This window comes from Aegilops tauschii, chromosome 6 (genome assembly GCF_002575655.3).
Source record: "Aegilops tauschii subsp. strangulata cultivar AL8/78 chromosome 6, Aet v6.0, whole genome shotgun sequence".
Classification (NCBI taxonomy): domain Eukaryota; kingdom Viridiplantae; phylum Streptophyta; class Magnoliopsida; order Poales; family Poaceae; genus Aegilops; species Aegilops tauschii.
Window position 1 is genome coordinate 323,852,723 of NC_053040.3, and position 11,921 is coordinate 323,864,643.

Below are 11,921 nucleotides of genomic sequence, written 5' to 3' on the forward strand. Positions count from 1 at the left end.
TTGGACTATGTAATCACCTTGTAGCTCCAACATGGAGGGGTCTTCTAATCCCCATCCTCTTCTTTAATATATAGTACGCACACTCGTGCGTATTCGAAAAAAAAACGGTTTCCTTTTTTGGTGGAGTAACTAAGAGCAACCCTAGCAGACCCTGCAAAAGCCGCAAACCCGCAAAATTCCGGCGAGTATACGGGCTCAGCCCAATTTTCTGGCCAGAACAAAGCCCGTATACTCGCCCGGCCCGTCAAAATATTTATCGCGGGCCGCAAACCGCCCGCCCCGACTACTATATCTACGGGTTCGCGGTGCGTTTGCGGGTCGAAACCCTATCCCCCGCCGCCGCCGAGCTCCACAATTCCCCACTCCCCTCCGCACATTTCTCGCCACTGGCGAGCCCCTTCCGCCTCCAGCCGCCATGTGGGGCCGCATGTGGAGCTCCGGACGCGGCTCCGGCGGCGGCGGCGACCCCGAGCGCGAGTGGCGCGTCCGGTCGGACAGCGCGAGGAAGCGCGGGGCGAGGAAGTGGACCAACCGCGGCCTCTCGCCGCCGCCGAGCTTCCACGTCTGCGAGACGGACGAATACGACCGTCGGCACGGCCGTACGCCGTTCTCGGCCGCGGGCTCGTCCTCCGTGGCGAGATCTTCGTATGCCGGGAGCTCATCCTCTTCCGGCGCGGGCCTTCTCCCCGTGAAGAGGGAGTTGTCGGAGGAGCCGGAGGAGATTGATTTCGTCGCCGTCAAGTAGGAGCCCGAGGAGCTCGGGAGCAGCGGAGTCGTCGGGGCGGAGGACTTCGTCGCCGATGTCGACGCGGTCGCGGCCTCTCGCCGCCGCCGAGCTTCTGCGTCCGCGAGACGGACGAATACAAACGTCGGCACGGCCGTACGCCGTCCTCGGCCGCGGGCTCGTCCTCTGCGGCGAGATCTTCGTACGCCGGGAGCTCCTCCTCTTTCGGCGCGGGCCTTCTCCCCGTGAAGAGGGAGTGGTCGGAGGAGCCGGAGGAGATCGAGTTCGTCCCCGTCAAGCAGGAGCCCGAGGAGCTCGGGAGCCGCGGAGTCGTCGGGCCGATGGACTTCGTCGCCAATGTCGACGCGGTCGCGGCCGCCATTGCCGAGCGGAGCTTGCGCGAGGAGGCGGAGCGCCAGCGCCACCACGAGGAGCTCGAAAACCTCGTGCTCCAGCAGGCGGTCGCGGCCAACCTCGCCGTCAAGGAGAAGGACGACGAGTGGCGGCACATCCGCGAGGAACAGAGGGAGAAGTACATCGACCTCGGCAGCTCCGAAGAGGAGGATTGAGCTCCTCCATGGCGTCGTCCATGGCCGCGAGCTCGCTGCCGTGAGATCCCCACCCCCTCTAGTACTAGTACTGATGTAGTATGTAGTATGAACTAGTTTTGTAGTGTTTGATCATGTAATATATGTAGTATGTGATGAACTACTATGGTGCAATTTCTCCCGCGAAACTATTTTTTTAAATTATGCAATTTCATCTATGGTTTTTGATCGGCCGCGCTCGTTCTCAACCCGCAAACGAGATCTTCGTCAAACTGCATACATGTTTTGCGGGTCCAGATTTTACGGGGTCTACTAAAGTTGCTCTAACGAACGAACAGCAAGTTATATCGTGTGGACGTAGTCGACCATTTTGGTGGAGCTGTTTGAACGAGCTATAACTTTTTCGTGCTTCGCCTGGGATAAAAATGGCCCCGTAAAGCAAAGCCTAGGAGTCTCATTTACCTTCTGCCCTGCTTTCACTCTTGGTGGGAAGAGCCATATATCTCCGATAAAATAATTACTGAAACGATCCAAATGTCTTATATTTACTTTAAAAAGGGAGTAGGTTGTATCTCTGCCCCATTTCTAGAGTCATCGACATGGGTTTTGTTGTGCTTCCAAGTTCAAACTACTTTTTTCCCTCCGTCACATCACATCGAGTGGAAATATTAGAGGAGTGCGGCTCAATCAAGTGGGATCTTGTGAGCTGATTCGGTCTTTAGACGTCGCGGATCCGTGCGCCTTCGCTTGCGATGGACGCGCCGTCGAGGCCTCACTGAACAATTCAACGAGACCCAGCGTTTATAGCTTGTTGATTGATTAAAATGATTAACTAAACCGATCAGACTGCTTTCTCATGGTCATAGACACTTCCAGATTTCAATGTTTCTTGTGTTAACTTGTCGTGCCGAACGTATGAGATGGCATGCAGATGTGTATTCCCTCTGTCCTATAATATAAAAACGTTTTTAACACTATATTAGTGTGAAAAACGCTCTTATATTATGGGATGGAGAGAGTACAAGATTACTACCACTGTAGCCCGGCTGCCGATGAACTGGCATTTGATCAGCTGTGTTCCAGTCTACAGCAACTGGCGGAACGTCTCCACATAGGCGTATATACTAAGCATGTAGACGTGCGTGTGCGCCCACGTATGCGTCTGTGCCGCCTTGGTTTAGTGGCGGCTTTTGCAAAAAAAAATTAGATGCATACTGCTGCATACCACTTGATTTTTCGAATGCACCAAGTTTCTTCAGCTAATTTCCGTGGTCAAAGTAGCATAGCACGCACCAGCTTAGGTTCTTGATCTATCAGCATCTGCCCAACAAGTGGACGACGAAAGTGACCAACGAAACCTCCTGAAAATCTAGACGAGGGCCTGTCAAGGATCGATCCCGGCTGCGGAAAATGACAGCGCCAACTTGCAAGAATTTAGCATCAAGCAGCTTCGCGTAGATAGTAGCACATATGCTAATGCGTTGCAACGAAAGAAAAAAAATTGTTGTACATTCTCAACGCAAGTGCACATCATTGTTTGAACCAAATGTGCTGCAATACTCAAGCGAGTGAACTTTCCGTCGCAAAAAACCGCATGCCGTGTTTTTTCGGCACTGTTTTCGCTCTATTTTTTAACCGTTTATCGGAACGAGACGTGTAATATACCGTTGGAAAGCTATGGATTAGGCGCGACTTCACCAGGTTGAACATTTTTCAAAATTCCCCACGGTTTAAGAGCAGTTTTGAAAACGGTGCGGCGGACAACGATTGGCAGTGAGCGTTTTTTCACGTTTTTCCAAACCACTCGTCGGAATGAAGCAAATGATACATCGTTGAAAAGATATCGTCGAGGCGCATCTTTTTGATATCTATTATTTTCTCTAATTCGTGACGGTTTAAGAGCAGTTTTAAATTTAGTAAATTGCGGAATTCTGTTTTTTTCGATTTTTTTTGTAATTTTCGTACTGTTTTTGCTCCAGTTTTCGAACCGTTTGTCGAAACGAGCCATGTGATACGCCGTTGGAAAGCTACGGACGAGGCGCAACTTTCATATGTTGAAATGTTTTTGAGATTCCTTACAGTTTTTAGTTAATTTTGAAAATGGTGTGGCTAACAATGAGGGGCAGCGGCCGTTTTTCGCGAAATTTTCACAAATCGCTGATCCGAATGATTCAAATGATACGCTATTGGAAAGATATCAACGAGACGCAACTTTTTCATGTAAATTGCTTTCTCTAATTCCTTACTGTTTAAGAGTAATTTTGAGTTTACCGAAACACGGACACTGTTTTTTCGTGGCACTAAAAATCGACGAGTAAACCGCATCGGACAGGAAACCACACCGCTTCGGACTCAAAACCGCACTGCATTAGACGGGCATGTGAACTTCATGATTTCTTTGTGTCGGACGTAAATTTTCTCAGATAAGTTTTCGTGAGTTTTTGTTGTATCTTTTTTTAACCTTTTTTATGAACGAGGGTGTACCACAGAGATGAGGGCCAGTAAACCGTGACATACATCGAAGTGAACCACATTACTATCTTGTTGTTTCGCTAAAATTTTCACACTTCTCATGTTGGGTGCAAGTGAACATCATCACTCTCAAAAGTGAACGACATTCGAAGACCGAACACACTGCAATTGTTGATGTAGTCGAAAACATTTTTGCGACACTCAAATCGACGAGTGAACTTCATCCAACATAAAGTCACACTACTTCAGACGAAAAACCGTACTGCATACAAGGGTCAAGCGAACTGCATGGATTCTTCTATCTTTTTTATAAAAAAATTATGAACGAGAGTGGACCGCATAAATGACGGCAAGTGAACCCCAACACTCTTGAAAGTGATCCACAACACTCTTGAGAGTGAACCGCATTACTTTCTTTTACTAGTTTAAATGTCTTTCAACAAACACAACATAAATTTTTTAAATACATTTTTCCAAGTGAAGTGTACTTCAAAGTCCTTCGGAGTGGACTTCTTTTAAGACCGGAGTGTAGTTTCCTCTATTTTTCTCTGTAGAGTTTAGTTTTCCCGTAATGCACTGCATATATTTTTTGGGTAATGAAATATGCACTACGGGGACGAGCGCGAGTGGACTGCATTTTTTGTTTGCACGCTACACATTACGCACAAGCATTCATCCACATACACATCCATTTTTCAACTCTCATTTCCTATCTGCATCAATCTACAAGCGCTGCAAGAGAATTTTTTCAGTAAACCACACAGTGAATGGCCCCAAGGAGTAGCACCAGCCGGCGACGGGGCTGCAGTAAACCACGCAGAGAAATGAAGAGGGATAGGAGGAGGAAGGGCACCATGGTGGAAACGCCATGCTGTAGTGGGCTGCTCCACCTGCCATCTGCTCGGAGTCACGGCGCCAGCGACAGCACACGGTGGCCATGCATGAACCACATCGGATGCGCAAGGCGCACTGCCCGCATGATCTGATTGAACTGCACATGCAAAATCAAGAAAATAATGGAAGGGGGAACTGTGTTGAACCACACCGCACGGCGAGGTGCACTGCACCATGCGTCCCCGGCGAGCCCTCCCCAGAGGAGTACGTCGATGTATCATTTGTTACCTCTAAAGATCCCGCCTTCAACCTTTTTATTGTCATGATTTTTCTGGCTGATATTGCAAACTGTCGTTCCCAATCCAATCATGTCAACATGACCTTCATCCTTACGTATACAACAGGGGTCTCAAACTCATACACAGAGACAACGAGGATCGAGTTGGACTGCATCTAGATAGGAGAGACGAGCAAGATCAGCCTCTCCAGGAACGCCCAGCATGAACGTGGTTTTCTAGTGCACTGCAGGGGAGGAGGAGGGGAACTGCATGAATTTTACCGGCGAGAGATGGATGTCCGTCGCCCTCATCATGCTGGAGTTGGAGGTAGGGCACGGGGGGGGGGGGGGGGAGGGGGGGCTGCTCACAGATGGAGAAAAGGGCGGCACCGCGCCGCCAAAGAAACTGCACACACGCTCTTCGTGAATTGCACACACGCGGGAGCAGCTGCGGAGTGGAGGCCATCGGAGGGGATCTCACCGGAGGAACTCGCCATCCGTAGTCCGGTTGTCGGGGGACGGCCGAATCTGTGGATAGAGAGCCACCGAAGCTCTATCGAACTGTATAGAGGGAAGCAGCAGAGGAGTTAGCGGATGTTCACGGAGGTGCAGGCACTGATCGTCAGCGCCACATGAGGAGGAAGAGGGGCGGCCGGACCAGTCACCAACGGCCGGATCCGCGACGGCGCAGGCCGGCTGGGTGGCGCGGTGGCCGGATCCGATGCTGGTGGATCCGCAACGGCGCGGGGCAGTTGCGGCGAGGAGGGTAGGGGGAGGTGGCCGTTGGAGTCGGTCATGGCGCGGGGAGGTCGCGACACAGCGCATCGGCCAGGGGCGGCGCGTCTAGTAGGGGGGCTCGGGCTGGTTACAGGCCGGCACTGGGGTGGCTCCTGTGGGACTCCGACGCGCTGGTGGTGGTGCCGCATGGTGGGAGGTGGTGGCCTGGCGGTGGGCGGCGCCGTGGGAGGAGGTTGCCGGGGTCGCGAGCAGTGGGTTGGAGCGGCGGGAGAAGGTGCGGGAGGTGGGCGGCGGGGGAGGTTGGCCGCTAGGTAGTGGGTAGTTGTGTTTAGTCGAGGGAGAGTCGGGCTGGGTGTTAGCAGAATAACGGCAGTGTTAGCAGAATAAGAGTCTTAAGGGTGTTATTAGAATAGACTCACCCTATATATAAAGATCTAGCATTGCTGCTAGCATTTCATTTCATTAGCAGAAAGCAATGGGAAATACAAAAGGTGGAGTGAGGGTCCTAGGACCAATCTTTTGGTTACAACACTGCTAGGCTAGAGACTCATGTGCTAACTCCTCACGGTGGATCCCAAAAGGGGTCTCTAAATGAATTGCACCCGCTTGCCGCCAGAGCTCGATGGAGTGCTCGATGGCCTTTGTCATGTCTTCCACAGATGGTGTCTTCCCCTCTGAACACGCACCGATTCCGTTCTTTCCAAATCTCCCAGCATGTCAGGAGCATGGTGGCATTGCTGGCCGTTCTTTGTGTTGGCTGGTTGCTTGCCATCATCCGCTGGAGTGAATCAATGATGTCTTCTCCTTGCACATGATGCCTTGGGTCTAGCTCTTGACACCCTCCTCTTGCTCCAACCCTTGCCCAAACCTCTCAAGCTAGTGGGCAGCTCCATATCAGGTGGTGCGCCGTCTCCAGGTTACGAACACACAGCGGGCAGAAGTAGCTGTTTGGCCAGCCGCGCCGTTGAAGCCTATCACAAGTCCAGGGCGGTTCTGCAGAAGAAGCCAAGTGAAGATCTTGATGCACCCCGGTACCTTTGATCCCCAGATAAGCTGCTGCCTATCAACTTGCACTCTGCCCTGGAATTGCGTGGCATAGGCTGATCTTGTCGAGTATTGGCCCTTTGCATCCATAGTCCACCGAATCTAGTCCCTGCGTCCCTCTGTTAGCTCGGTGGAGGCCATTGTGATCATGCGGTGCAACCGGATGTATTCCGGCCGGCAGCAGTGGCTGAACATTTCCATGACGCAGGTCCTTTATCCAGGTCTCATCCCTGAGCGCATCGCGCACCGTCCTGTTTTTGCGCCTAGAATGCTTGTAGAGGATGGGGTATGCGCTGGCAAGGGTGGTCGAACCGATCCAGGAGGAGTGCCAGAAGAGTGCTGTTGCACCATCGCCGATGGTGACCGTGGTCACCGCCACGAAAAGGGCCTCGTCGCTGGCGTTGCATGGTGGCTCCTTGCCTACCCATGGCCGCCCCGGGTCAGTCCAGGAGATCCAAAGCCACCGCAGTCTAAGGGCACTACTGAAACATTCGAGGTCGAGGATCCCCAGTCCTCCATGCGATGTGGGAGTGCACACCACCGACCAATTTACCTTGCAGCTGCCACATGTGATCTCCTCATCCTGTTTCCAGAGGAACCTATGCCGGCATTTGTCAATTTCCTTGAGGAGTTTCTTTGGCTCTCGAAGAACAGACAGTGTGAAAGTTGGCATAGCGCTCAGGACGCATCTAACCAGTACTCGCCTGCTAGCTATGGGTAACAGTTTTCCTTTCCAACCAGCGAGTCGAGCTTTGATCCTATCTATGATGAACTGCAAGCTTCCTAGTCTAAGTCTGGAGAGGGTGAGCGGCAACCCGAGGTAGATGGATTCTCCCAAAGTTTTGCAGCTCGTCAGCGAGGTCTATATTCTCACATCTAGTGGGTAGTGCCACAAACTTTGAGGGGTTGATGTGTAGGCCTGTTGCTGCTCCAAACTCATGGAGAATTCCCATCAATGCATCAATCTCTTGCCTAACTGGGTTTGTGAAGATGACAGCTTCGCCGGCGTACAAACTAATTCTAAGCTTTAACTCCCATCCTGGCAGCGGTGCGATGATGTGTTGCTCGGCTGCAGCCTGAAGTAGGTGGTGCAGTGTGTCCACTACAAAAAAAGACACATCCGTGACATTTTGGGCCGAACGAAATTTTTTCTGTCATGCTTATGACACTTCTATGACGATAATTGTGACAAAACCCGGTATCATCATAGATGTGGTGGGCTCGTACTTCTATGACAAAAAATCATGACAGAAAATGGGCTTTTCGTCCTGGGCGGGCCGGAGACGCAGCTGCATGACATTCTTTGGGCCATCCATGACGGAAAAAACCGTAGTAGAAGTGAGGGCGAGAAAAATATCGGGGGAGTTCCCGGTTACGGTGGGTGGTCGGGGGCCGAGCGATGCGCGTTTCTCTTGTACGTACGCACATGTGTGGGAGGCGACAAGAACCCCTCTTTAGCAACGCATCGATGCGTTGTCGCATCTCCATATATGCGTTGCTGAGGTCTACACCAACGGATTAATATGCGTTGCCGTAGGTGGTGTTGCTAGGGTCTACACCAACATATATACATGCGTTGGTAAACGACATGTAGAAGCGTTGTAAGGTAGCAACATATAGAGTTGTAGCCTAACAACACATCATATGCGTTGGTGACTACCCTGCACAATGGTATAGCATGTCATGACAATGACTAGAGGCTTTGCTACATAGCATGAATAATTGATGATATTTTATAAATTGACATCCAGAATTACTAGGTCAATATATCTAGTGTATAGGAGACACAATATAATAAACAAGAAGGTCTCATATATTAGATCAACTATGTTGCATTACAAAGAACACGATCCAGAGATTACAAGATGTGAAACTATCAAGTAGTAGCCAAACTCTGGACCTTGCAATCAACTATAACGTTTCAAACATCATCCTGAAAATGACATTATAATTATCCAGTTGTAGCCTCATTCTCATCCTTGCAATCAGCCTCCAAGCCATGCATTATCCATTTTATCTTGGCAATCTACAAAAACAAATAAATGAGATGAGTAACTTACTGTAGATGAAATCAAGTTAATAGATCAGCAAAATGTAAAAGACAAGCAACATAAAGAGGTTGAAGGTCATGACACTAGTAGCTTTGTATGCAGAAAAGGAGAGTAATAGCACATCTGACAAACACTTTTGAACCTTGTTTTCTTATGAAACAATCTACTATATGCCATCAATTGAGTTAATGTAAACCTTAAAGCAAACATACTCTGTAAGAAATGAGGTACTTCCCTTAAATAAACATGTTCTAACAGACAATACATCCTTTGGTTTCAAAGAAAGACCTACAGTTCTATAGAAAATACTAATAGATGCAAGGTTTCAACAATTCAAAACTATTTTATATTCAAATAAAATGATTCATACATGGCCAAATTTGGATGAGCCTGAATTACGTACTAAGATACATGCTCACAAATGTGATTTACCAAGACATATATTTATATACTGGAAATTGCCCGTGTGTTGCAAAGGGGTCGTAATTAGTGGTTCAACATTAACTGTGTCAATCATAAATCTTTTTGGGGATTGACATGTCCATCGGATGACATATTTTAATGGAACACGGTCAACATTTTTGTACCACAAAATCATTCTTATTCACTCACTATATTTGCCTTCTAAATCCAAGCAATTACTATGAAAAAATGACTGAATTTTGATAAAGTGCCCTTTATCCAGTAAAGGTACATAGCTAAATTTCATCATATATAATTCAAACCAAACAAATTCTGCAAACGAGTTAAAAAGGAATAATATAGGCATCAAGTACACTCTACTACATATAGTTATACAACTGGATGTCATGTGTCTAATACAATTCTATCATGAATCATGTACTGGTTATGATTTGTGAATTAAGTGGATTTTGATTTAACTTCTCCTGGGCGCTCCTTTATCATTATTATTGCTCCCTTGAATTCTTCGTACCCACTCAATGGTTAAATTTTAGTACAACAGGAGCAAGGCAAATTTTAGTACAACAATGCAAAAATTAGTAACAAGATAATTTGGTGAAACAGGGTAAATTTTGGTACAAAATTGATATAGTAAACTTTAGTAAAAGAAGTCTTAACTATCTTGTCAAAATGACATATTAGCCTCTCTAAGCTACAAGACCCTTAGCAACCCTTTATTCAATTGTACAGATAAGTTTAGTACAATATTTACATCAACATTAAATATAAAAGGAATGCTAGAAGATATCAAACATAGCATAGCATCAAAATTACATTAGTAGTAATGTAGATTGGGAAATTACACACTTCTTTGCTCAAATACCATCAACAAATGATCTTTCAGAAGATTCTGAGACATTTGCTACTTGAGGAAGTTAATATTTGAGAGCAACTCAGAAGAACTTACACAAACGTTTTAGCTTCCCAGCTGCATACATCACACGACTGTTCACTTTGGCATCCACCTTTTCTTTCCTAGATGGGCAATCTCTTTGTAATCTATAAACCAAAGTAGGATTGTGACATCATCTTCAGTTTATTAAAGATGTTTTGCATTCACAATAGCTCAACATGGTTTACTATGCAAAGTAGGGTGTATTACCTTGAGCATATTGATGTTTATATCAACTCCTAATTTGACAAATTGGCCAATGAAGAACCAGGGGGACATAAATATTTCATGATCTTGTGAAGAATCATATTATGATTGAAGGAAGTTCGGAGCCTGCAACATTTAGAACCACGAGTTCTGATTGAGTAATTGGAGCAAAGTGAAATCTTACAGTGTTGGACTCAAGCACTGAAGTTATTATTGAAGCAAGTAAAGAAGCAACAAAAGGTGGTATAGTCATAGTATACCATAGTTCCTACATCGAGTAACTTAACCATCTTAAATCCTAGGGGAACACATAACCTTATAACATAAGAAATCAGTACCATAGTTTTCTCTCACGGGGTTGGCACTGTGTGAAGGCGGCTCGAGCAGGCCGGTGGTTCCACAGCATGTGGGCACGACGAGAAGAGATGCAATGTTTCTCAGCGTAGTTAATTAATTGTGAAGTGCTGCCACGACACCATTCTGCAAGTACCGCAATGAAAAGGTCAAACACAAACTTCATGCTGAACTCAGCACGCGGAGCAACCATTCAAACTTAGTCAGCTATTAATTAATTAAGGGAGACAATGTTTTGGCAACTCACAACCATGCTGCAGCCTCGCATGCATGTTCATCGACAAAACAGATCGAACTGCTACTAGGATGAGAATGCAATCCAACAAACACACACATGTTGGCTGAAGCAATGTCAGTTTCAGAACTTGTAAGGGAAGATGAAAATAAGGATTATATATACAATACAGAGGAATATTAGGACTCATGGACATATGTGAGACTTATTCCTATAGTATTACACAACATGTGACAATGAAATTGGTAAGGATTCATCCACACAAATAGCAGCAAGAACAGACTATTGATATAAAAAAGGACGCAAGCATTCTTTCAGAATTAACACATACTGACTCAGCCATACATCCAGTTAGATCAACCAAAGTAGAAACAACAGGCTTGCATCTGTAGAACTAGATAGCAGTGCACACTGAAAGATGCAAGCACGAATTAAAATACCTAGAATAGTGAAGTGAAATTTTGAGCCTTCGGCAAGGTTACCGACCGTGATGGGCTGTTATCCAGCTGTGATGTACAACACCACAATGGCTAAAACTAGTAGACCACGCTTGCGATTTCCGGCAAAGAATCGATCATGGAACGATGCTATGTCACGGACAAGGAACAGAGAGGGTATGAACAGAGGAGAGAAAATCCTTACTAAATCGTCAGCGTCGGAGGCGAGGTCCAGAGGCGAGCAGCACCGTCGAGCCCGAGCTCGCACCGGCGCATACGGAGATGCGGGGTAGAGGGCCTATGCGGGAGTCGCGCCGGCGGCCCGTGGCGGCTAGGGTTGTTGTAGTGGCATGTGCGGCAGCGCAAAGGAAGTCACGGCGGTGAAGGGTCGGGGAGAGGACTGCACGACAGCCGGACTTGTGAGCGATGTCGTGGGAGAGCGCCTCACCTAGCAGAAATTGGTGGTGGCGAGCAGCACCACAGTCATGGAGCTCGGGTGAGAGGGGAATCATGGGGAGGGGAGATGGCAGATGAGAAAAAGGGCTAGATAAGGTACGCCCGTGCAGGGTGATTAATTAGATTTTTCCTAGGAGAGAGAGGAGGTTAGCGCAAAGTAGGGGTGGGTGGGATAAGTTGGGGAGGTGGA

At 47.6% G+C, this 11,921-nt stretch overlaps 1 long non-coding RNA gene across 1 annotated transcript; it reads right to left on the reverse strand.

The window, feature by feature from the left end:
- Positions 1-8,433: 8,433 nt before the first annotated feature.
- Positions 8,434-11,703, reverse strand: LOC109767801 (uncharacterized). The gene is made up of 5 exons (XR_002233905.4): positions 10,851-11,703; positions 10,588-10,729; positions 10,253-10,375; positions 10,058-10,149; positions 8,434-8,663 (listed from the first exon to the last, which is right to left on the reverse strand). It is a non-coding gene; the product is annotated as an uncharacterized lncRNA (long non-coding RNA).
- Between the last annotated feature and the right edge of the window lie 218 nt (positions 11,704-11,921).